Source organism: Ammospiza caudacuta, chromosome 27 (assembly GCF_027887145.1).
Source record: "Ammospiza caudacuta isolate bAmmCau1 chromosome 27, bAmmCau1.pri, whole genome shotgun sequence".
NCBI lineage: Eukaryota > Metazoa > Chordata > Aves > Passeriformes > Passerellidae > Ammospiza > Ammospiza caudacuta.
In genome coordinates, this window is record NC_080619.1 from 2,914,353 (window position 1) to 2,939,480 (window position 25,128).

At 43.0% G+C, this 25,128-nt stretch overlaps 1 protein-coding gene and 1 long non-coding RNA gene across 2 annotated transcripts in view; both read right to left on the minus strand.

Annotated features, from left to right (window-relative positions):
• The window catches only part of MYO1D (myosin ID), a 174,351-nt gene that overhangs the window by 146,736 nt on the left and 2,487 nt on the right, over positions 1-25,128 (minus strand). The window lies entirely within an intron of this gene.
• On the minus strand, positions 19,344-20,308 carry LOC131568424 (uncharacterized). Its single transcript, XR_009275725.1, has 3 exons — positions 20,240-20,308; positions 20,155-20,192; positions 19,344-19,550 (listed from the first exon to the last, which is right to left on the minus strand). It is a non-coding gene; the product is annotated as an uncharacterized LOC131568424 (long non-coding RNA).

The following is a 25,128-nucleotide window of genomic DNA, read 5'->3' on the forward strand; positions in this document are numbered from 1 at the left end:
GGGGACCTGCAGAAATCTGGGATCCTTTTGGATCAGTCATTGCAAGAGGACCTGCAGAAATCTGGATTCCTTTTGGATCAGTTATTTCCTCCTCACACACTGATCACTGCTTCCAAACCAGGGCAGGACTGGTGTCTCTGGTTTCACTGGGTGGGTTCAGGTTGTTTTGCTCCTGCTCACCTGTTTGAACCCAGTTTCCAAAGAGCCCTGGCAGAACAGGTACCTGGATGCTCTGGTATGAGCAGCAAGGCGACACTGTGTAATATTTGTGTCTCCAAAGGCATCAGACACTCCTTCCTTCTGTTCCCTGCATAGGGAAACCCCCCAGAGCTGGGACAGCACTTCCTAAAGCTGTGACACGAGCCAGCACACACAGAACCTGCTCTGAGTGCAGCAGCGCTTATTTAAACACAGCCTCCTGTTGCACTTCCCCCACGCCATCGATTGTTTGCAAATGTGTAATTACAAGGCAAAGGGCACGTGGGAGGTTTGCAGAACTGCCTGAGCAGATAGAAGCGGTGTAACCAAACAAAGGGATCAGGATTTTAAAAGCTTCCAAACTACAGCAGCACATTGGCCAAGCAGTGGGGCCCATTTTCAAATTACAGCTTGTTGGGTGATAATTACACCAACACCGCTGCAATTACTGAGGTGATCGTCCCAGTTTGATCAGAACAGCAGCGAGCTCTGCAGCTCAGGGTTATTACACAGCTTCTGCAACTGGAAAAGCCACCTCAAGAAATAATCCAGAATTCACAAGGGACCAACGCCTCACAGTCAAAACATCCAACCAGGCTAAAGAAATTAAACCGTTATTAAAGCAATGGTATCAACCCGGTAACCCACATTAGCACATCGAGCCCTTTACAAGCCATTGCTCATGCATAATGGCACTTTTATTGCTGCTTCTTGAACCCTGAATTAGTTCGTGGGCCCCTCATGTTCCAGCCTCTCTCACATATTGTACCCAAGCTCAATTAAAAGAAAAGAAAAAAGAGGGAAAATGGTTGGAGACAACTGTCCTCACACCACAGCTGAGAGCAAGGAAGAGAGAAGTGCAGCTAGGCCAGGGTTTTAGCCACAGCCAGGCAGATTTTGGGCAGAAAGTACATATCCAAACAGAAATTTTATATGCTCTAGAAAACTTTCAGCCTCTCTTTCAGATTGCAATGGCTAGGTAGGACTAAAAATGGCTGTTTCTATCTTAATGCTATTGCTTGAGATGAATCCACGGTTTGTACCCACCCCAGCAGGGGGAACCAGCAGCCCTCTGCAGGCACAGGAAGGGCACTTTGGCAGCACCAGGACAGTTTATTTATCAGCTGTGACACATTTCTGGCAGCACCACTTGCTCTGGGATCAAGGAATTATTTCAGCTATTGACAGATCATTCAGAGAGCTCTGAACAGCAGCAGGACACAAGGTGCTGCATTTACAGCAGTAGCTCCCTCACAGAATCACAGCCAGAACTAGGACGAGCACCCTGTATAGATCCGAAAGAAATGAAGAAAATAAAAATAGCTGTCAACCAGATTCAGTGACTTGTGACCACAAAACCCTACAGCAGAAAGTCCTGCACCTTCCTCCACTGCAAACCAAGTGTCAGGCTGGTAAACAGTAAACAGATGTGACTGAAAATTAACCCTTCTGTGTCGGTGTTCACAGGGGTCTGAGGATGAGGGAAGGGATGAGGATCTGACTCCATGTTTCAGATGGCTTTATTTATTATTTTATGATATGTATTACAGTAAAACTATACTAAAAGAATAGAAGAAAAGGTTTCATCAGAAGGCTGGCTAAGAATAGAAAGGAATGAATAACAAACATTTGTGGCTCGGACAGTCTGAACCAGCTTGGTTGTGATTGGCCATTAATTCAAACATCTACATGAGATCAATCACAGACCTGCCTGTTGCATTCCTATTGTTTACATTTTGTCTCTGAAGCCTCTCAGCTTCTCAGGAAGAAAAAATCCTAAAGAAAGGATTTTCATGAAAAGATGTCTGTGACACCCCTCAGCCACTTTGGCCCAGGTGGTCTGTCAGCAGTCACTGGCTTGGTTCATCCCTTCAGTACCCGATAAATCAATAGTAAATATATGACAAGTATTTAGACCACATAATACTAATCAGAGCTTCCCCATGATGACAGCTGATGCCACATCCCAGAGTCATAAAAGCTTTAGATAGGAAAAAGACTTTAAAGCAAGTTAATTCCTGCACTGCTGGTAACATTCCCTGCTTTGTCCTAGGACTGAGAGGCTTCAAACACTCACCCAGGTATTGAACTGGAATGCAGGACTGTTCTGAGTTGAGAGGACAGAGGGATCTTTGTGCCAGAGCATCCCCCAGGACTGCTCCTGCCGGGAGAGCCAGGGAGGAAGGAGCAGCAGCAGGAGGGGGTGTCTGAGAGGAGCTGCAGAGAGGGCAGCACTGAGCCTGTGACGGTGCTCACAGGGGTCTTATGTTGAGGGAAGAGAGGAGGATCTGACTCCATCTTTCAGAAGGCTTGATCTATTATTTTATGATATATATTACATTAAAACTATACTAAAAGAATAGAAGAAAAGGTTTCATCTCAGAAGCCTGGCTAAGCTAAAAATTGAGAGGAATGAATAACAAAGGTTTGTGGCTCCGAGCCAGCTGGCTGTGATTGGCCATTAATTAGAAACAACCACATGAGACCAATCGCAGATGCACCTGTTGCATTCCACAGCAGCAGATAACCATTGTTTACATTTTGTTCCTGAGGCATCTCAGCTTCTCAGGAGGAAAAATCCTAAAGAAAGGATTATTCATAAAAGATGTCTGTGACACTGAGCCCCAGGACCATCCCTGCTCATGGATGTGAATGCTGGAGAACTCAGAGGAAACTACAGTTTATGCTCAACACAGTAGTGAAACATGATGAGAACAGAGCATCCAAATCATAAAATGGCACAAGAGGAGGAAAAGGAAGTGAGTTTCCAAAACAGGATTTGACTCCAAAGTGAAACTCAGAGTTGCACTGACGAGCACAGGCCAAAGCTCCTGATAAAATCAAGCTCCTGCCAAGCTCTGCTGTCCCAGAATTCCACGTTTGAGGGAAGGGACAGAATGACCCAACAGGGAGCTGCCTCCTCCAGAGCCTGTGTCCCCGTCACTGTGCTCAGGGCATCCCTGCTCTGCCCCACCCAGCTCCTCAGCCCAAGAGCTGCTGCTCCACCTCTGAGAGCAGCCCAGTTTGGAGCACTGCTTGTGTGAACTCTTGGATGACACACAAGAAGGCAATTTACTATGAGAAAACAAACACTGAAAATTCTGATTCTATCTCAGCCTTCCCCCCCACAATAATACCCAATAGCTCGAGGATTCCCTAAATGGAAATGCAACTAAAACAAGGCTTAAAGGTCATCTCAAAGGAAAGCTGTGTGTGACACACATGGCCTGTCAGTTCCACACACTTTATTCCAGACTGCCTCCACTGACTCCATCTAGGGCAAAGGAAACAAAACCCAAGGAAAATGAAGTAGCTGGTTAAAGGGAATTTAAGGAGGTTCCTAACAATTCTTTTCAATATCAGAAAAACAGATTTAAAAACACCTCAGTGTGGTTATTGTGCCAGCAGAACCAGAGCTTGATTCTCTGGACACAGCTCTGCTCAGAGCCACACAAAAAGGGTGGCAAAGGCACCCAAAATATTCCCCAGGGAATGTCAGGCCTGGCTGTGGCACCTCCAGGGAAGAAGAATTGCATGGGAGTTACCAGCTGCAGCCACCAATCCCTTCAGAAAACATGAAAAGAGAAGATTTTGCTGGTTGTTTTCAGATTTCCCTCAGATACAGGCACCAAGGAGCCTTTGTGGCCACACCTCACCTGTGTCACTTGCAATGAATGGAGCAGCCACAACACAGCCCACAGGCAGCTTTACACCGTCCCTTGCTGAAATCACTGCGTTGAGGCCAAATAATTCTATCTTACATAATGTGGCCACCAGCCAAAGTAACAAAAGCTTTCTGAGGAAATCAACATGCCTGAAATGAGACTTGCCTTAAGATTTGAAGTAAACTGAGTGAGCTCTTAGGCCATGGCAGTGTCTGGGCTGTGGCAGACGTGGGTTGTGCCTGTTGAAAAGCAAGGAGCAGCGTCTGCCAGCTGCTCCTCCGCACCACGAGCTGCAGCCACCATAAAATGTGACTTGGAAAATGATGTACAGATGGGCCTGGAAGTTTAGCATTTCCAACTTCTCTTGATAGGCTGCATTTGCTATAGATAAAAGCAAATCATAACCTTTTCACAAATATCCTTGGCTTGAATGAGTCAGAAATTCAAAAAGTACCTTAGAGTCAACATCAATTGAGCACCAGAGCAGTGAGGAGCTGAAGCACAGACAGGCCAAAAGGAAATCAAAGTACTCAGGAAAATGGAATTACATCCTGCCAGACTAGCAGCTCGTCTGTGTGCACAGAGATTGACTGTCTCCAATCTGTGCTGGTGAGTTTTTTAAAGGCAAACAGCAGCTCAGGGTTTTGGTGGTTTGCAGTTCCTGCCTTTGCTTTAGCACAGGGTTGGAAGCAAACAACACCCAGCACCGCTCCTGCTGCTAAAAACAAAATTAATTTTAGAATTAATAACCACATAACCACAGCTGTGCAGGCCACAAACATATCAAGCAATAGCAACATGATAGAAACAGCAATTTTTAGTCCTACCTAGCCATTGCAATCTGAAAGAGAGGCTGAAAGTTTTCTACAGCATATAAAATTTATCTTTGGGTACGTACTCTCTGCCCTGAACAGAGCCTCAGTGAAATAAACAAACTTCCATGAAATTTATGGGTACACCAACAAAACTCCTATTGGCCAGCAAGGAGATTAAAAAGAAAAATTCCAGAAAGCTCCTCAAGTCAAAATGAAATTCCAATTTAAAATATACAGAAAAAAGGCTGAGAATTTGGAGCTTTTAGATAAAAAATAATTCACATATTGAGTGTTATTAAAATTTTCAGAGTAATCAATTCTTCCTTATCACTGGTTTATCAAGGATCTTTTAAAGGTGGGTTATTGTCTCACTAAATCTAAAACCCAATCTCAATCCAGGGCACTCCTAAGGAACTCTCCCAGGTGAACCCAGTTACCTGTTCACCTTCAGAAAGGCTGTAACAAGAATATTTGAAATATTCAGTCTGGCAGGCTGGTACATGACCTCACCCTGCCCAGCCTCCCAGAGGAGATCTGGGATTATCTGCAGAGCCAGCTCACAAAGCTTGGAAAGACAAACCTGAGCACTGAGCTGTGGCTGTCCCCATGTCACAGCAGAGGGACACTGCACTCCTTACCCACAGGTGCATTCTCTGGGCACTTCTGTTCAGTGAAGAGCTGAACAAATGTCACCCTGGGTAAGAATCGTGGCACAAAGATGTGGAAAAATGAGATTTCAGTGCAGTGGTAAAGGTTTGAGACTGCAGAAAGTGTTAGGGCAAACAGAATGTGATCTGAGCGCTCCAGAGCAACACTCCCTCCGTGGCAGCAGCGACTTTCTCAGTCTCCACCTGCCAAAATAAATTTGCTGCCATTTAAGGTCGTTAGATGTTTCCTTGATTAATCACTGCTGGTTCTCCTGCAGGACGTTACACAACGAGCCCGCCCTGCCAGGGAAGGGCAGCGCAGGAACGGAGCTTCCGAGGGGAAAACGCCAATCACTCGTTTGTAACATTTTAAACGTTTAACAGTCATAAAATGGTTATAAAAACAGTAATACAATTAGAGTAATAATCATTTGGACAGTTTGAATTAGGACAGTATGAGACAATAGAGACAAAGAGTTACGGATGTCCGGGTACAAAGGATGAACACCAGTTAACAGAGGATTAACCCTTAAAAGCAACAGCCTGCTGCATATTCATACACCTCATACATGATGCATAAATTCCATTCAAATACAGGATTCTGGCTGGTCATCATCAACTTCTTCCTCTGAATCCTAACAAGAAGTTCATTTCTTCTGATAATGGAGCAATAAATTCTCTTTCTCTGAAAGATTCAGGTGTCCTGTGGCTGCTATCTCACTGCGAGTCCTCTCTTTAAAAAAAGTATCCTACATAGCATCGTTTCTATTTTAACAATTTTTATAACCTAAAACTATATTTAACACAGTACTTAAGAGAATTAATACAGCATTACTTTCTAACACAACACATATAATATTCATTTGAATATTTGTGAAAAGCCAATCATAAAATACATGCATTTTTCACACTGTGGTAGGGGAGCACTTTGGGATTTCCTCCAAAGGTGACTCGTGTTTGTCAGATCCACCTAGAGCAAAAACAAACCAGGCCATTCCAGTGTGGGTTGTTCAGGCTACTGAATGTTGTATCCAGTAGTCAGTTGTGAAAAACAACAATCATTTGTTTTTAAAATTTTAAAAGTTTCATAGTAATAAAATGGGTATAAAAATAGGAATACAATTAGAGTAATAATAATTTGGACAATTTAAATTAGGACAATATGAGACAATAAATACAAAGTCCAGGTAACTTTTTCTGGGCAGCACAAAAGAGGACCCACGTTAACAAAGGATTAACCCTTAAAATCAACAGCCTGTTGCATATTCATACACTTCATACATGATGCATGAATTCCATTCAAACACAGGATTCTGTCTGGTCATCCCCAACTTCTTCCTCTGAATCCTAACAAGAAGTTCATTTCTTCTGATAATGGAGCAATAAATTCCATTTCTCTGAAAGATTCAGGTGTCCTGTGGCTGCTATCTCCCTGCGAGTCCTCTCTTTAAAGAAAAGAATCCTACATAGCAGAGTTTCTATTTTAATAATTTGTTATAACTTAAAACTATATTTAACACAGTACTTAAGAGAATTAATACACCATTACTTTCTAACACAACATATATTTTTCACACTGTGGTAGGGGAGCACTTTGGGATTTCCTCCAAAGGTGACTCGTGTTTGTCAGATCCACCTATAGAAAAATAAACCAGGCCATTCCAGTGTGGGTTGTTCAGGCTACTGAATATTGTTTCCAGTAGTCAGTTGTGAAAAACAACAATCACTTGTTTTTAAAATTTTAAAAGTTTCATAGTAATAAAATGGTTATAAAAATAGTAATACAATTAGAGTAATAATAATTTGGACAATTTAAATTAGGACAATATGAGACAATAAATACAAAGTCCAGGTAACTTTTTCTGGGCAGCACAAAAGAGGACCCACGTTAACAAAGGATTAACCCTTAAAAGCAACAGCCTGTTGCATATTCATACACTTCATACATGATGCATGAATTCCATTCAAACACAGGATTCTGGCTGGTCATCCTCAACTTCTTCCTCTGAATCCTAACAAGAAGTTCCTTTCTTCTGATAATGGAGCAATAAATTCTCTTTCTCTGAAAGATTCAGGTGTCCTGTGGCTGCTATCTTGCTGCGAGTCCTCTCTTTAAAAAAAAGAATCCTACATAGCAGAGTTTCTATTTTAATAATTTGTTATAACCTAAAACTATATTTAACACAGTACTTAAGAGAATTAATACAGCATCACTTTCTAACACAACACATATTTTTCACACTGTGGTAGGGGAGCACTTTGGGATTTCCTCCAAAAGTGACTCGTGTTTGCCAGATCCACCTATAGAAAAATAAACCAGGCCATTCCAGTGTGTGTTATTCAGGCTACTGAATATTGTTTCCAGTAGTCAGTTGTGAAAAACACCAATCACTTGTTTTTAAAATTTTAAAAGTTTCATAGTAATAAAATGGGTATAAAAATAGTAATACAATTAGAGTGATAATAATTTGGACAAATTGAATTAGGACAATATGAGACAATAAATACAAAGAGTTATGGATGTCTGGGTACCTTTTCTGGGCAGCACCAGCCCAACAAAGGACACCCATTAACAAAGGATTAACCCTTAAGATCAACAGCCTGTTGCATATTCATACATTTCATACATGATGCATAAATTCCGTTCAAATACAGGATTCTGGCTGGTCATCATCAACTTCTTCAGAATCCTAACTGCACCTTTGAGGTGGGAAGAAGTTCATTTCTCCTGATAATGGAGCAATAAATTCCTTTTCTCTGAAAGATTCAGGTGTCCTGTGGCTGCTATCTCGCTGCAAGTTCTTTCTTTAAAAAAAGTATCCTACATAGCATAGTTTCTATTTTAACATTTTGTTATAACCTAAAATTATATTTAACCCACTACTTAAGAGAATTAAGACAGCATTACTTTCTAACACAACAAATATAATATTTATTTTAATATTTGCAAAAAGCCAGTAATAAAATACATGCATTTTTCACACAAGGGTGGAGTGAAGCTCAATCCCTGCAGAGCTCCTCCCTCCCCGGGACACCACCCTGAGACATAAACTTTAGGGATTTAGAGATTCTAGAGAAGCTAAGATTTTAGAGATAAGCTTTATTGGAGTTAATTAAAATAAATGGGCAGGCCTTGATGAAGTTAAGAGTTAGTAGTTAACTAATAATTGATTGCTTGTCAACAAAATGTTTGGTTAGCTGGGTTTATAATGAAGAATATAGAAACTGATAAATGGCTTTTAGGAACATGAGACAATTGTGGCTTCCTCTGTTCTGAAACCAATTGAAGATGGGGAATGGGAGTTCTACCAATGGGTTCATTTGTCAGATTTGCATTGAAAAGGCAGAAAGGTCAGAACGAGGAAGACTTCATTTACTTCCTCATTTTGGGACCCCTCCCCATGAAAGGGACCACTGACCCATTTCAAGGAACAAACTCTGCATGCTTAATGGCTTTGGAACTAATTACCATAGGAAGGGGAATGGGATGTACCAAAGTTATCAATATTCATTTGTATTTTGGGTATTCAGTACCTGTATAGATAAAAGGACTCTGCAATCACCTGTAAATTAATAATTGTATAGATAAAAGGACTCTGTAATCACCTGTAAATCACAGTGTGTATTTGGGAGCTATCCCACAATAAACATCCACTTTCTAACTTTAAACTCTTAGAGAGTCTTTGGATATTGGTACTAGATCAATATCCATATTGGGAATGGGATGTACCAAAGTTATCAATATGCATTTGTATTTTGGCTATTCAGTACCTGTATAGATAAAAGGACTCTGCAAACACCTGTAAATCACAGTGTGTATTTGGGAGTTATCTCACAATAAACATTCACTTTCTAACTTTAAACTGTTGGAGAGTTTTTGTCTGTCAGTTTTTTATACTGTTGGATATCAGTACTAGATCAATATCCGTATTTTTAAATAAATCACCACAATCCAGGGAAGCTGCACCACCACCAGGCAGGTGGGACTCTGCTAGAAACACTTCCCCGTCCAAGGAACTATTCCTGTTTCGACAGAAGGAATTGAAATTGGGAGGAATGAACCCAGTTAGGTCACCCTGTTGCTGCAGGCCTGAGGGGGCACTAAAGCATTGATAACAATCTCCTTTTAGGAAGTAATAACTGTAAATATTAGGAAGTAATAACTGTAAATATTAGGAAATAACTCTGTAAATGAGGGGTGGGAAGGGGTGGGGGTTAAAGCAAAAGGACAGTTTCATTCTGGGAAATGCACAGCTCACACTTTTGTTTAGATCCAAAAGTTTAACTTCACCCACACAATCCATAAGTGGAGACAACTGTTTTCCATTTAACCTGTCATTTATTTCAAAAGGAATTCCATCAACACCCATGATACAGACACAGCAAAACAACAGCTCCTGGCTCCTGCTTAAAAAGGACCAGAGGCCAGTGGACAAAGATGCCAGCAACAAAATGCTGGAGAATAGCAAAGACTGGGAAAGAGTGTAAAAAAATGCAGCTACAAATCTTTTCAAGATTCCAGTTGTGTGAGATTCATCACGGCAGAATTTGACAGCTGCCACCTCGGGCCCAGCTGCAGATGCTGCTGCCCATGATGATCTTGCTTTGGGTAAGGCATGAGGAGCTTTGTCCCCTCTCTGTCTCAGGGGATGTCACTCTCAGAGGTGACAGTGCTAATTAGCTGGGGGACAGGTGCTAATTAGCTGGGGACAGCTGTCCAGCCCTGAGCAGACCAGTTCTGTCTCTGAGGAATCCACACACAGAGATTCCAGGCTGGGAGCGTTTCCCAGCTCTCTCAGGCCCATCCCATCAGCTCCCCAGCTCCTGTGACATGCAGCTGCCACCAGTTTACCACCCACGGCCCGTGCTGATGTTTTGCAAGGCGAAACTCTCCCTGAAGTGGAGATAAGGCGGCACTATCGAGGAAATTACCATAAATTAATCTAGGAAATTACCACTCATTATCCAGCGGTGCTCCCACGGGCTGCTGCCGGCAGAGATGCACAGAAACCAGCCAGGAGCACAGGACTGTCAGCAGTGCTGCCTTCTCCACCGTGACCTTGGGCAATTCCCACTGCCAGTCACAAAACCAAGGCACACTGGAGGGCAGGGGAGCAGCAAAACCATGAGTGGAAGGGTTTGATGTTCTTTGGTGGACAAATGGGGGAACAAACATAAATTAAAAGCCATTGAGGCTACCAGAGAAAGTTTCAGTAGCCTGAACAACCCACACTGGAATGGCCTGGTTTGTTTTTGCTCTAGGTGGATCTGACAAACACGAGTCACCTTTGGAGGAAATCCCAAAGTGCTCCCCTACCACAGTGTGAAAAATGCATGTATTTTATGATTGGCTTTTCACAAATATTCAAATGAATATTATATGTGTTGTGTTAGAAAGTGATGCTGTATTAATTCTCTTAAGTATAGAACAAGAGGACACAGTCTCAAGTTGCGTCAAGCGAGATGTAAGTTAGAATTAAGAAGGAAATATTTCACAGAAAGAGTGGTCAGATACTGGAATCATTTACCCAGTGAGGTGGTGGAGTCATCATCCCTTGAAGAATTCAAAAAAAGACTGGATGTGGCACTTGCTGCCATGATCTAGTTGAACAGTTAGAACATCGGCTGGACTTGATGATCTTATAGGTCTCTTCCAGTCTTGAACTTCTGTGTGATTCTGTGTGTGAAGTACTGTGTTAAATATAGTTTTAGGTTATAAAAATTGTTAAAATAGAAACGATGCTATGTAGGATACTTTTTTTAAAGAGAGGACTCGCAGTGAGATAGCAGCCACAGGACACCTGAATCTTTCAGAGAAAGAGAATTTATTGCTCCATTATGAGAAGAAATGAACTTCTTGTTAGGATTCAGAGGAAGAAGTTGATGATGACCAGCCAGAATCCTGTATTTGAACGGAATTTATGCATCATGTATGAAGTGTATGAATATGCAACAGGCTGTTGATTTTAAGGGTTAATCCTTTGTTAACGTGGGTCCTCTTTAGTGCTGGCCAGAAAAAGTTACCTGGACTTTGTATTTATTGCCTCATATTGTCCTAATTCAATTTGTCCAAATGATTATTACTCTAATTGTATTCCTATTTTTATACCCATTTTATTACTATGAAACTTTTAAAATTTTAAAATCAAGTGATTGGCATTTTTCACACACAGTCATATCTGTGCACAGAAAACAAGGAACTAAGTTCATAACCAAAAAAAGCCACCTTCAAGTTGCCACTGGTGTTGCCCAAATTTGCCAGGGAGTTAATTTCCAGCTGGGAAATGTTAAAGCAAATGTTGATTAAGATCACAGGATGGTTATATTTGGAATTAGAGGAACAAAGCACCTAAAGCAGCTTCACAAGTGTGATGTAACAAATGAGATCCCATGATATACTTGGTAAGAAAGCAAGCCAGAGTGAGACAAGATAATATCTTCTCAATAGGAAGTGGTTTTTATTGCTATTTTAACCTCTCTGTGATGTAATTTAAGGCAAATCTAACAAGAAAGAGAGGCCAGATACACTTTGCAAATGTGAAACCCCCAAAGCAAATGAGTGGCATCCAGAAGCAGCAGAAAAGTGATGAATCCTGAGCATAATTACAGAATGAAGAGCACAGCAAGGAAAGGAAACTCTCACACAATTAAATTACCACAGCCTGGGGAAGGGAAGGGTGTGGAGACCTCACAGCTCCTTCCAGGGGCTGAAGGAGCTACAGGGAAGCTGGAGGGGGACTCTTTGTCTGACACAGGACAAGGCAGGATGGGTACAAATTGAAAAAAGAGAAGTTCAGATAAGATATCAGGAAGAAATTTGTTATTTGAGGATAATGAGACACTGGAACAGGTCACCCAGGGAGGCTGTGGATGCCCCAACTCTGGAAATGTTCAAGGCCAGGCTGGATGAGGCCTTGGGCAACCTGGTCTAGTGGGAGGTGTTCCTGCCCATCATGGGACTAAATAATCCCTTCCAACCCTTAAACATTCTGGGGTAAAACAGAAAAGTGTCCATTGAGACCTTCTGTAAGCTCCCTAATGGTACAGGTAGGAAAAGGGAGGGGATCAGTGAATGCTGAGGAAGATTTGTCCCCCCCCAGGCCAGCAGGACCCCCCCAGTGTCACCTTGTGCCCCCAGTTCCCACCCTGGAAGGCCCTTGTGGATCTCCAGCAGAGAAGCACAAGATCCTTTCCCAGCTAAATCAGTTTTCAGGCAGTAACAGCAGCACTGGAAGCACCTAAGGGCAGGGACACCCCTCCTGAAACCTCTCAGTTCTTGTGTGACACTGCAGTTCCTGTGAAAGGCAATTCTGACATTCCCCATTCATAAAAATCCATCTGCTGCCATCGCTTTCTCAGTGTTCATTCAAAAATTCCATGAGACTGAAAATTACCCCACTTTTCCCCTCTGAGTGAAAGATGCAATTTCAAAGTCCAAATCCTTGGCGTGAAAACTCCATTTGAGGAGAAGTTAATCCCAGACAACCCAAGGGGACAGTGGCAGCAGCAGCAACACTGAGAAGGGATGGAAAAACAATTCTGAGAAAAAAATTTCACCACTCGTGGTTTATTCCACCTGTATCATAATAACTATTGTTATTTCTTAAAATACACCCTGTTAGAGTTAAAAAAATACAATTTATCCTCACTCTTATTATGGGGTTTTTAGCTTTCATCACTATGAAGTTGGAAACAAGCATAGAATATCTGAAAGGTTTAAATATCAGAGAGCACAACAAAACCAGGGAATGTTTGCACTTGTGCTGCTTCCTCACACTGCTGCTCCCCTGTCCTCATGGATAAATGGATGGTTTGGAGCTCATATGGGATAGGATGTTTGTCCAAGCTGCTTTCTCCTCCAATGAAAAAAAGAATATATTTGGCACTGAGAGCAGTGGAGGGTACAAAGAGTATCAAAACTCAGGTCAAACACAAAGAAATCTCTGTCTTCAATGACAGAAACTTTTAGTTTATAAAATATCCGTTGCACTCTGGTACTCAGGGAATGAATCAAAGGCTCTCACTCTCCACAGAGGACCAGATGCCACGACTGGGCAATTTTCCTACACACCAAATTATTTGGGATGTGGCCATCAGTGCTATCAGTTTGCACATCAAACACCTCATTAGGATAAACAGAGGCTGCTCTTTGTCTTAAACAAGCTGTGGTTTTGTAGTCCATTTCTACAGGAATGTGTACCCTTTATAGCAAAGGAAATTACTTCTATTCAGTTGTTCTTCAGTGTCCAAGGACTTTGGTCACATGTAAATGTTAAGGAAAACTTTCTTCAAAATGCCTTTTTAGAGAAATTTCTCTAGTGCACTTCTCTTCTATCCTCTGTGAAAACATTGCACAAAATAAAGATGAATCCATGTTTTAAAGGGAACTGTTTCCTGGAAAACCTAGGAGAAAGGAACTCTTAGACTATCATAACTGTGCCACTAAGTAAGCCAGGCTTGCTCAGATAAATATGAAATTTTGGTAGGCAATCCAAAATCATTAAGAGAAGAATGAATTAAAAAAAAACAGCTAGAGGGAATGAGTCTTAGTGATTTGCTACAATTTTAGAAATACCTACATGATTTTGAGCTTCAGCCAAAAGAGGATTTTGTATCTATTTATAAAAGGTAGGAGGTGGGGATATTTTCCCCTGAAAGCTTTCCCAGATTGGTTCTGGGGCTTCCCCTGCTCATCAAGACACAAAAAAATGTGGCACTGGGGGTGAAATATCCTTTGTCATGGCATAAATAATGGGAAGGTGCTGTGGGAATTACTGCCAGCACAAGATTTCTGTCACATAACCAGGGACAGGTAAAGAGGAGCCTTCAAACAAGGCAGCAAAGGTGTCTTGATAAAAAAAAAAAAAAAAAAAAAAAAAAAAACCCTAAAAAATCAAAAAAACCACCAAGAAATTTCTGACTATGCTTAAATATTTGAGCTTTCCTCATCCCTTGCACAACATAAACCTGACACTGACCAAGCCAGTCTTTCTTTCACTTATCCCTCCTGTGATTTCTTGTGCATTAATAAATGTAACCCTAGCAAATTATTCCTCTCATTTGGTCAAGGTGCCACAGAATGTCTTCAAAATCCATCAAATTTACTGAATTTAACTTTTGTTATTCTCTCCTAGGTATAAGGGTAATATGGGGAAGGCAGAAGGTTCAAATGTATCAGATGGAGTGGAAAATTTTGAAATATTAGGTCTCAATTTTACAGTTTCCATGATTCAGCTACAACATTTACAACACAACACATTTTTGTTTGTCCACTAGAAGAAGTGATTTATCCACCTGCTCTGGATGTGCTCACTAACTTTGATTAAACAGCCTCTCAGAAAGCAGCTGAGCAGCAAAACACCAATCAGTTATGGATAGAATTGCTGGGAGAAGACCAAGATTGACACAAATTTTCTCCCTAAATTCAGTAGCAACACATCTGAGCTGGCCCTGAAGCCAATCCCAGCCCCAAACCCACATCATCCCCTCAGAGCAGCTCTGGGAACACTGAATATTTTCCTGCTCCAGAGAGCAGCAGGTGCCACCTTGGCTCCTCCATGGGAGCATCCAAGAGCCAGAAACCCAAAAGAAAAGCAGGACAGAAACAATCAGGCATCCTTTAGGTTTATGAAAGATTTGGGATTTGAGGTTTCCTGCATGGCATCTTTAAGGAGATGGGTGTCCCCCATCACTCTTTCCTGGTTTTCCCACTCCTGCTCCTCAGGACACAAGAACTCAGATCCAAACCCCACAGCAGCCATGGTTCCAGAATTCCAGGTGACAGCCACCAGCTCCCCACACTGCCTGCAGGGACAGCACCAAAAATCAAACCAGGCAGCCAAGATGAAAACAAGACTTGTTTTGACAATAAGCAGCCCCCCTTTAAGTCTACAAAAATGTAAGTTCTTAATAGAAAACATGTTTTCTATTGACTGATCGGGGAAATGAAGCCAAATACTCCCAATCATTTCAAAATTGTTTAGGTTTCCTTCCGTTTTTACCAAGCCCAGCTCTCAGGGTTTCACAGCAGGTTTAGAAGCTTCACACTTCACAGGGATTTGCTTTTCCCTGGCTTTCCTCAGAGGGGTTTGAGTTCTGTAACCAGCACAGAGTCAGAGCACCAGCTGCCAGACACTGGAGAGGTCTAGCTCAGGAATGTCTGCATCTCTGAGAGCCAGGATGGCCCAAAAACCAAGAACAAAGAGAAGATTTCCATTGTTTGTTTTGCTGGAGACACAAATTCTCCATTTCTCAGGAACAGAAGGGGAAGGGATGCTCCTGTTTAGGTGTTGTTGGTGTTCTCCTCACCTGGAACAGGTCACAAACCACACAAAGCAAAGCTCCTTTCTGACTGCAACACAAACTCCAGAAAGGAAATGCTGATTATCAAGCAGCACTGTCCACAAAGTCAAACATCCAACCTCAGGCTTATTTTAGAAAGGCTCCCTGGTAATTTGCCTGTGCTTTTGAAAAGCAGGAATATGTTTTGAATTAGAAGAGGTTACAGGGACATTTTTGTGGTAAATTTGGACTTTCATTTGCAAAAAAAAACCTTCAGTGCTGCAGAGATCCTTTCGGAAATAACATTTTTGTGTCATTGCTAAGCACTTTTCAACAGAGTTTAAGAGCTACTGTTCCAAGGAGGTGTTTACATCCAGCTTTAAAAGAATCTGGGGGTTCTTCTGGAAGCACAAGGAAAAGCAGCAAAGTCTGAGAGGCAAACAAGGGAGGACATTCCCTGCAGGGTTCAGGGACAACAATTTTTCTAAGCAAGTTCACTTGAAGACTCCAGTGCTCCAGCTCTGGTATTTTGGGATTCTTCTGGAGCCTAAAATGTATTTACAGCTCTTTGAGCCTGTTTTAAAATTAAATTAAATTTTCCCCTGGTTTTTACACCTGGGATCAAGAAGCAACAACACACGAAGAAGCTGCTATTGAGGAGCAGTGGAAGTTTATAAACTCCATCTCCAGTTCCTTTATAAACACTGCAGGGCAGCAGAGCCCTCAAGGAACCAGAGCTGGAGTTTTCTTTTGAAGGTGAAATTTACTTTATCATTGATTCTTGTAAAATAATCTAGTTAGTAATAATCTACACCCCAGTGTAGCAATGTGAATAACAGCAAAAGTTTTAGTGTAAACATGTCAGGGATGTGCTGTGGAGAATGAAAGCTTCATTGTGCCCCCAATGGCCATGGTGGTAAAACTCTCACAGCCACCGTGGTTTTTACCCCTCCAAACCCATGGAGGAGCTCTCCCCAAAGAAAGCTGTGCTGTTCCTGCAGTGGGAAAGGGGATTTTTTGTTTCAAGTTTGTTTTTCTTTGCTATTTATGGTGAGAGAGCCTTTGCTGCCATCCTGTAACTGTTCACAGATGGGTTCTCATTCCTGCCCTGGGCAGGAAAGTGCTGGGAGTTTGTCCTGGGCACCATAAACAACCCCAGGACAATGATGAAGGCCCTGATGTTGTAATGGGAGGCAGATACTGAAAGAGAACCTTTTCTGAAAGTTTCAGCTGGTGCCTCAAAGCAGAACTCATTTAAGGAGTGAGTAGCCATGCACAACTGCTCTCCATCAGAATGGGACAGAAAACCTTCTTGTTAAGGGCTCCAGAATAAAGGGATTTATTCCAAGGCTGTCAGAACTTCCAGAGAAACATGGTTTGAGTTGGCTTGATGTGAATAAAGATACAGAGGCAGGAGCAGAAATCCTTTGTGTCTGGAGATGGATTCAAGCCCAACACCCCAAACAGCACATCACACCCCACATATTGCAGTTTTGCAGTCTCCAGTTTTGAGACAAATCTGCCACAAATCTCCAGATTCCACTTCCCAGGAAGATGTGATGAGCCTTCAGGATTCCCAAGTTACATCAACCTTAAACAGGAACACACCAAGATACTCTGATCTGATAATTTTCTTCCTGAACAACCTCACCATAAGAGGATAACATCAGGGCAGGCTCTGTGCAGACCCAAGACAAAAAGATTTCCAACAGGCTGGGATCCAGCATGGAGCCAGGAATGACTTGAACACAATAATCAGTGAGTGCAGCACCCCAGGCTCCTGCCATAGCACACTTTGTGTGGGCTCCATGAATTCCACATGGAAGGAAGGAGAAGGCAGTGGCTTTGCTGAAATTATTTGGTGTTTCTTGCATGCCAAAAGGAGCAACTGCAGGAAAAGCACAGGAATGGTGGTCAGGGAGTTCTCAGACAGACATGGCACAGATCAGTGCTGCTGGAGAAACTGGTAACACAGGGAAGAGATAAGCTGTGATCTGAGGTGGTGAAGGAGATAGAACTGAGAGCAAAAGCAATCTTTGGAGAGAACTCTGAACAAGCTCTGTGGGAAAGGGGGCTTGTCAAGGCACAGGAGAAGGAATGAGCACAGAAATCAGTGTGAGGTGACTGGGCAAGACTGGGCTCTGTGCATGGCTCAGGGGAATAGCAACACCTGAACTGGAATGGAAAGGTCTAGAAAGGACCAAGCCCTTTGGAACAAGGGAATTGCTGTCCAGGGGAGCTCACTCACCCCAGCCCCAGGGAACTGCAGCTGACAAGGCTGGGAAGATCAGCCCAGGATCAGAGAGGACATCAACAGCAAGGGGGAAAGGCAGCACAGGTGCTCAGCTGCACACAGAAGGTGCTGAAAGAGGAGAGAGGAGACACCCATGATGGCCAGGAGGTTTCTGCAGGTACAGAACCATGGGAAGTCAGCAGGAGAAAGGAAGGTCAGGTGGGACAACACTTCTTGGAGGGACAGTGGGAGCCAATGCAGAGCAAAAAACCATCCAAAACTGAGAAATGACACTGTGGCAGGTGACAGCCCAGGGACACAGAACTGGTTTAATGCCATATTTTCACCCAGTGGAAATAAAGCTCTGGGTGAGAGCAGCCCAGCAGTCACACAGAAACTTCTCTGAAGTGTCACTGAGCAAGTGGCAGCATAGGACAGGTCACTGCCAACTTCTAAACCCAGAAGGGAAGGACAGAGCAGCCCCAGCAGGAAACATGGGCTGCAAAATGCTCCAGCAGAACAGGACAGAGCTGATGAACAAAGGAGAAATTTTGAAGTGTGCACAGAAAAATGCTCAGGAACTGTTGGGGGCAGAATGGAAAATGCCAGCACCACCAAGAATTAAAGAAGAGCAGGTTCATTATGCCCCAGTCAGTTCTGCAAGACCCTCTGGGATGATAAGGTTGGGTCCTCTGGCTTATCAGTAACAATTATTTTATTTAAAATGTCTTTCCAAGATATCCCCCTGCTCCTAGCTCAGCTGGGCCCTGACAGGAGAGAATCTGCTGTCCATTAAACCACCAGCCAAAGGAACTGCTCTGGGTGTTGCTGCCACACACAGCAACTCAGAGAGCAGAAAAACCTCATTCCTAGCCAAAGACAGAAGTTAGATCGGGAACAGTTTAAGATTTGAAGAAAAAGGAGGTGTTTTCAAAAAAGTTAAGTCTATCAAATGCCCCCTTTTCACTGCCAAAGACAGAACAGCCTCAGAGCCAGGCTGTTCTTTCAGGACTTGAAAACACAACTGAACACTTTTACACCTGCTCTAACACAGGAACATCAGCCTGTGACAGCAGCACTGGGAGCTGAAATCTCATCACATCTCACCAAAACAGCCCTTAAAGAAACAAATCTTTACAAATTGTAATTTTGTTTCAAAGAACTGGAAATGAGCATTTGCCACCAGGGGACACACAGCTCCCTTATTTCACACAAAACAATGTGCAGACATCTGTCTCCTTCTCCCCCTCTAAGAATTCCTTCATTCCATAAAAAGATGCAATCATGACCCAGAGATGATGTAACTCCAAATACCTGTGAGATCAGCATCTTTAAAGGAATTCAAGTAAATATCACTGAGTTCAAGTGCTGTCAAAGCTTGCTCAGCCAGAAGAAATGCAAGGGTTTGGTGAGTGTTAGATCAGTGAAGCACCTGGAGAGGCAGATTTTTGAACAGAAGTCAATGCAAAGGGCTCTTGACTAAAGAAGGCCATGAGACTCGTTGGAAGGATTAGCAAATATTTACTGTGGGAGTTTGGAGTCAACCTGAAACTCAGCAGGTGATGACAAATCACTTCGGTTAAGATGATGAAAGTTACACAAGCCACCTCAAACATGGGCTGGCCAAAAACCAGAACAGGATTTCACTTGACAGCATCCCAAACAGATGCACTGCAACTCTGAGAAGCTCCAGGATCCACTTCATCAGAATCTAGAAAAGCATTGCAGAAAAGGCTGCTGAGGAATTCCTAAATTACCAGCTGACTTTTGTAGATATACTTTGTGTAAACAGCAGGAAAAAAGACTTTAAAAAATGCAAGAAAGAGCATTTTCTATTGAGCTAATCCCTCATAGTTCTGGTGACTTCACTGATTGTGCCAGGTGTTTGTTTCACACCTGATGCCACGTGCCAGGGATGTCCCTCCCCAAGCTGCTGCTTCCTACCCACAGCTAAATGTTGTTATCTGTGCTCTGGCAAGGACCAGAGGCAGCTGGAGGCAGGACCAGCATCAGCAGCCTCAGAGTTTAAAAGTACAAGGCACCCTGAAAGACTGATCTCATTCATAAATCTGACCTTGTATTTATTCAACACCCAAGTGCTAAAATTATTAAACACTCCCCCACCCAGTTGCTATAAAGAGACTCCTGTAAAACTTCCCTGTGAGGAGGCTTTCAGCAGGCAGGGAGGGCAGGTGTGCCCAGTGAAACCAGATAAACTCAGCATACATGGAGGGAAAACAAACCCCAGGCTGGACAGCACCTCATGCAGAGCCTGGGAATTCATGGGAATTGCAGCCAGGAATCCCAGAGCTCACCTGCAGCAGCTCCAGCTGTCCATGGACTGAAGTGTTCCCTAAATATCAAACATTCTATTATCATTACAGTGCAAGGATTCCATACTGCCAGAGTTTTGTGTCTCCTTGAAGTTTCCTGTAAGCAGCTCCTCCAAGCACTGACTCGTCCTGATCCCACCAATCCACTCTTTTATATCACTGTTCTTATTGGCTGCAGGTGTGGCCTGTCAACATCAGGCCTGCTCCAAGTTTTTAGCAGTTGGTACAGCTGCAACTCATTGGGGGATAAGATTACATTCCATACCACCTTCATACTGTATCCCCCTACAATTCCCCCTTTTTCTTTTAATTAAAGAGTTGCAGCATTACCAGAAGAACATATTCAAATAAATTAACATTATGACATATTTGTACATTTCACTTAAAACTAAGAGTTATACAAATGTTCAAACAGCATATTATAGTGCATATATATATATTTCTAAATGTTAGTTCAGTTTTATGGCTTTTCTTACTTTACAAAGTACTTATCTTCAAAGTCTTTTATAGTTATAGTTAACAAACACTAATAGCTGTAATTGATATATTTTGCCAATAGTTTAGTATTCAAATCCATGGGGTTATATGGTTTAGTCCTGATTCCATGGGGCAATATAGTTTAGTCCCAAATCCATGGGTCATCCCAAATCCACTGGGCAATATAGCTTAGTATTTTAATCCTTTTACTCCCAAATCACATCGGGGTCACCATTTGTTATCTGTTATTTGTTATATTTGAGCCCACCAATCCACTCTTTTATATCACCGTTCTTATTGGCTACAGGTGTGGCCTGTTAACATCAGGCCTGCTCCTAATTTTTAGTAATTGGTTCAGCTGCAACCCTTTGGGGGATAAGATTACATTCTGTACCACCTTCACACTGTATCCCCCTACACTGAAGAGTGGGATTATTTCCCCCTGTGGAGCCAGAAGCTGCCTGGATTCTCCCTTTGCTGCTCCTCTGGTTGGGATTTGCTTTGTAACTGAGATCCATGGCCTCTCCCATCTCTGAGGATCAGCCTGGCCCCAGGCCAAGCTCATAAGTCACATTTTGATGGACTAAGGGGAATTTTCATTCCATTCATTCCAAACTGTGACACGAGATCTGCGGGTTGAGCAACCCTGAGGAAGCCAAGAAGGGCTGATGAGACTCAAGTGCTGCTGCCTGAGCAGAGGAAGGAGTGTCCTGCAGCACCCAGAGGCAGGTGCCCCTCTCCAGGCAGAAAGCAGCCTCTTCCTAGCAGCTCTTAAATCCAAATTCAAATATTCATAACTATTTAGAATGAGGAAATTCAAATGGCTTAAAGGCATGAAAAGATTGTTTATGAAGCATGAATATTTCATTAGCAAAAACACAAATGAAAACCAAGCATTCACATCATATTTCCTCTGCTGGGATTAAATAGTTTATTACCTCATGGGAAACCAAACCTCTCTCACCACAAATTCAACCCCAAATATGAATGTTTAAGATGAGGATATCTCAAAAGATAAGGAGGTCAGTGTAATATAGACAGCACCCTGAGGTCCATCAAGGGAAGAACAGAAATTTTGTGGTACTGAGCAAGACCCACAGCTGGGCTAACAATTGTTCCTGATAGATCATAGGGACACTCATTTCCTGAAGATGGGGACAAATTAAAGCATTTGGTCACCCCAGAACTTGTGTTTGCTTTTCCACACCTGAAAAAGGAAAGGAAAACAAGCCAGTGTGCAGAACTGGGGGACACTGAATGGCAGAGCAGGAGTTTGGCCTTTCAGAATTTAAAGAATTCCCCTGGAAGTTTCCTAGGTCAGGGACTTGAAGAACCTGCTCCAGTGGAAGGGACATGAGGTGGAACCCAATTAATATTAGGGTTCCTTCCAACCCCAAATATTCTGTGATTTTAGGATCCTAAAGAATGGCCTCAAGTCACCGCATCCAGAAAAACAACAGGGATTTTCTGACAGAGGCCCAAAAGGTAAAACCCCCACACAACCACCTCAAGAAAACCCCTTTGAGCACTTAAAGCCCAATTCCCCACTCAGTTTGCTCCAACCTTTTTCCAGGACTCCAGCCCACATCTCAGCCCTGCCTGCAAAGCAAACACTTCCCTCAGCACCAAACACTTTCAGCACATTCTCAGGAGAAGCAGATTTTCAGTATAGATTCGTGATGCCAAAACTACTAATAATCACAGCAAATATTATCTGTGTTTCAAATGGTCCTGCAATAAATACAGATCTAGATCTGTTGCCTTAATCTGAAAATGCTGGGGTTGTGAGATAGTTGAGAAACATTACAAAATGTTTCTCACACACACTTTGGTGTGTTTTTAAGTGAGCACAGAGCTGTGTTTTTGTGAAATGCTGCTTTAAGAGGCCAGAAGTCACCAGTGCACAGGGAGATAACTGCAAGGATTATTAACCCACAGATCTTTGTACCACTCCAGGCTCAGATGGGCTGGGATGACCAGGAACTGAGTAACAATTTCAGCCTTCCACAGCTGGTTTGATGCTGGAAATACTTAAAAGAAGAGGAAAACAACCCCAAATTCATTTTACAATCATTACACATCACCAGGTGCTCTCACTGCCTTCCTTTCACACATCCTTGAATTTTTTAATAGCAGTGACACAGATCTATTGTGTTCCAGGGGGCATTTGCACAATGCTTATGAAAAATGAGCAACTCACACTAGAAATCAGTGCAGGATGAGTCAGGGAGCAGATGTGGGAACACAAACACCACGAGCACACAGCTCACATCACACCACCCCAAACTCAGCCCTGATGCCTTTCCCTGCATTCCCAGGTGGTTTCCCACTCCCAGTGGTTCAGGGGTGCTGGGTTTGCCCCAGCAGGGCCCCCACAGGATCCCAGTGCCTGGCACAGAGGGGATGGGTCACACCTGAGCGTCCTGGCACACACCTGGGACCTGGGAGGAGGAGCTGCTCTGCAGTGACAACCAAAGGAATCACCAAGGCTGCACAACAGATAATTCAACAACTCCCTGTTGGCATTCCACAGATCCCATTTTTAATGCTCTGAGGTCTTTGCAGTGGAAGAAAATCACAAGAAATCACCTGCTAAACCAGAATATTTCATACTTCTCTTCCTTACAGGGAAGCAAATGAAAAATGGTAACTTTCACTATGGCATGAAGACAACAAGGTGGTGCAGTTTCCTGCTTCTCTTACTCAATAGTTTCATCTACACCACAATTTCTGCAAAAGCTGAGCAGCTCTGGCCACACCAACACTCCCTTTCCACAAGCACCATCCCAGCCCTCCTGCCATGGAACAGCCATGGTTGTGTTAATTAAAAAGCAGAGAAATAGAGAGTTTTACCAACTCCAGAGCATCCTCCCACCAATTACAGGTAACATTTGACTACAGATAAATACCTGAGAGTTGCTAGACACAAAAAGATTTCCTATTTAATGAGTGCATTAATTAATCTGATGTCCTGGGATCCTGCAGCAGTGTAGAGATGAGCAGGCACTCATTGAAGGGATGATGGGCAATTGCTGACACACCAACCACTCAAATACTGTTTTATTAATTCTGATTTATGAGTGGTCCAGAAACAATTGTCTGTTATAATTTTGGATGTCATTATAAAGAAACAAAGCTACTGAATTCACACAGACCATTCCCATAGTCCTGCTGTTCTTTCTAAAAAATTATTCTAATGACTAAGAATCACAACCAGACACTGGGATGCAGCACAGTCAGGGCTAAGGAATTCAAGGACAGGATGACTTTTATTTACAATAAAGCATAGCACGCAGTGGCTGCTGGGTGTCCCAAGAAACATTCATTAAGAATCTGTAAGACACAGCCACAAAAAGGTACTGACACAGGGATATCCCTGCTGAATCACCACTCAAACCTACAAATAACTGGGCATGAGCACTGGGGCTGGGAGATGAGGTGGTAAATTCACACTGCATCCACACACCCACCCAGGCACGCTGATCCAGCCCATGTCAGCACCTCTGAATTCAAATACTACACAAATGAAAAGTGCAGCTTCACCATTCCTCTTTTTCCCACTAGAGACATCCTTGGGGAGATATCCTTGCATGCACTGAAAGTGGGATGATTTCAATTCCACCCACATCTGGGCTCACTTGGGAACTAAATCCAGCACAGCCCGTCTGGGGTCAGCCAGTGACCCTGAACAGAAATAGGTCTGGCAGAAGGAAAGCTGGATTTATGGAAGAGGGTGGAAACTGCAGTGACAGAGGAGCAGCAGCTCCTTCCCTGTGCTCAGCACAAAGGGGACTCTGCCACCACCACAGTGACACAACCAAGCCTTGAGCAGGTCCTGAGCTGGGTCTCACACAGGTTCCTACGTGTCAGCAGCAAGAATCAACCACCCTCTTGTTGGGGAAGATGAAACAGGAAAGCCTTATCAATATGATTGCCTGGCAAAAGATTGTGAGAATATGGAAATTATAAGCGAGATTGAAATGAAAGCAAGCTTTGAGATCTCTCAGTTACTGAACAACTGGAAAACAATGGTGTGGCCAGCTGAAGGTGATCCCCTTTTGATGGAACAACACCCTCTGCTTGCAGACAGGCCCAAGGGTCAGAGCAGACCCTACAGCTTGGCAGAAGGGGCCAAAGAGGAGTTTTTAGGGTTTAAAATGTAACACAGTATGGTAATGTAATTATTCTTATAGGCTGTATGGAAATGCTGTAGGATTTGTATGTTGTACTGGATTGGTTAGTGAGAATTAGAATATTCAACACAGAAGAAGATTTATGGTATTGGAATGGGAGCCTCGCTCTCTTACCGCTTTGCCCTCTCACCCTCTCTCCCCCTCTCTTCTCTCAGCCTGCTCTGAGCTGTGTTTGGCAGCTCCCAGCAGGGCCCTGCACCCAGGCCCTTTGCAATAAACCCCAAGTTCCAGCCCTGGCTGCAGAGATCTCTCGTCTCCATCCATCCTGACCCTCCTACCCCCTCTC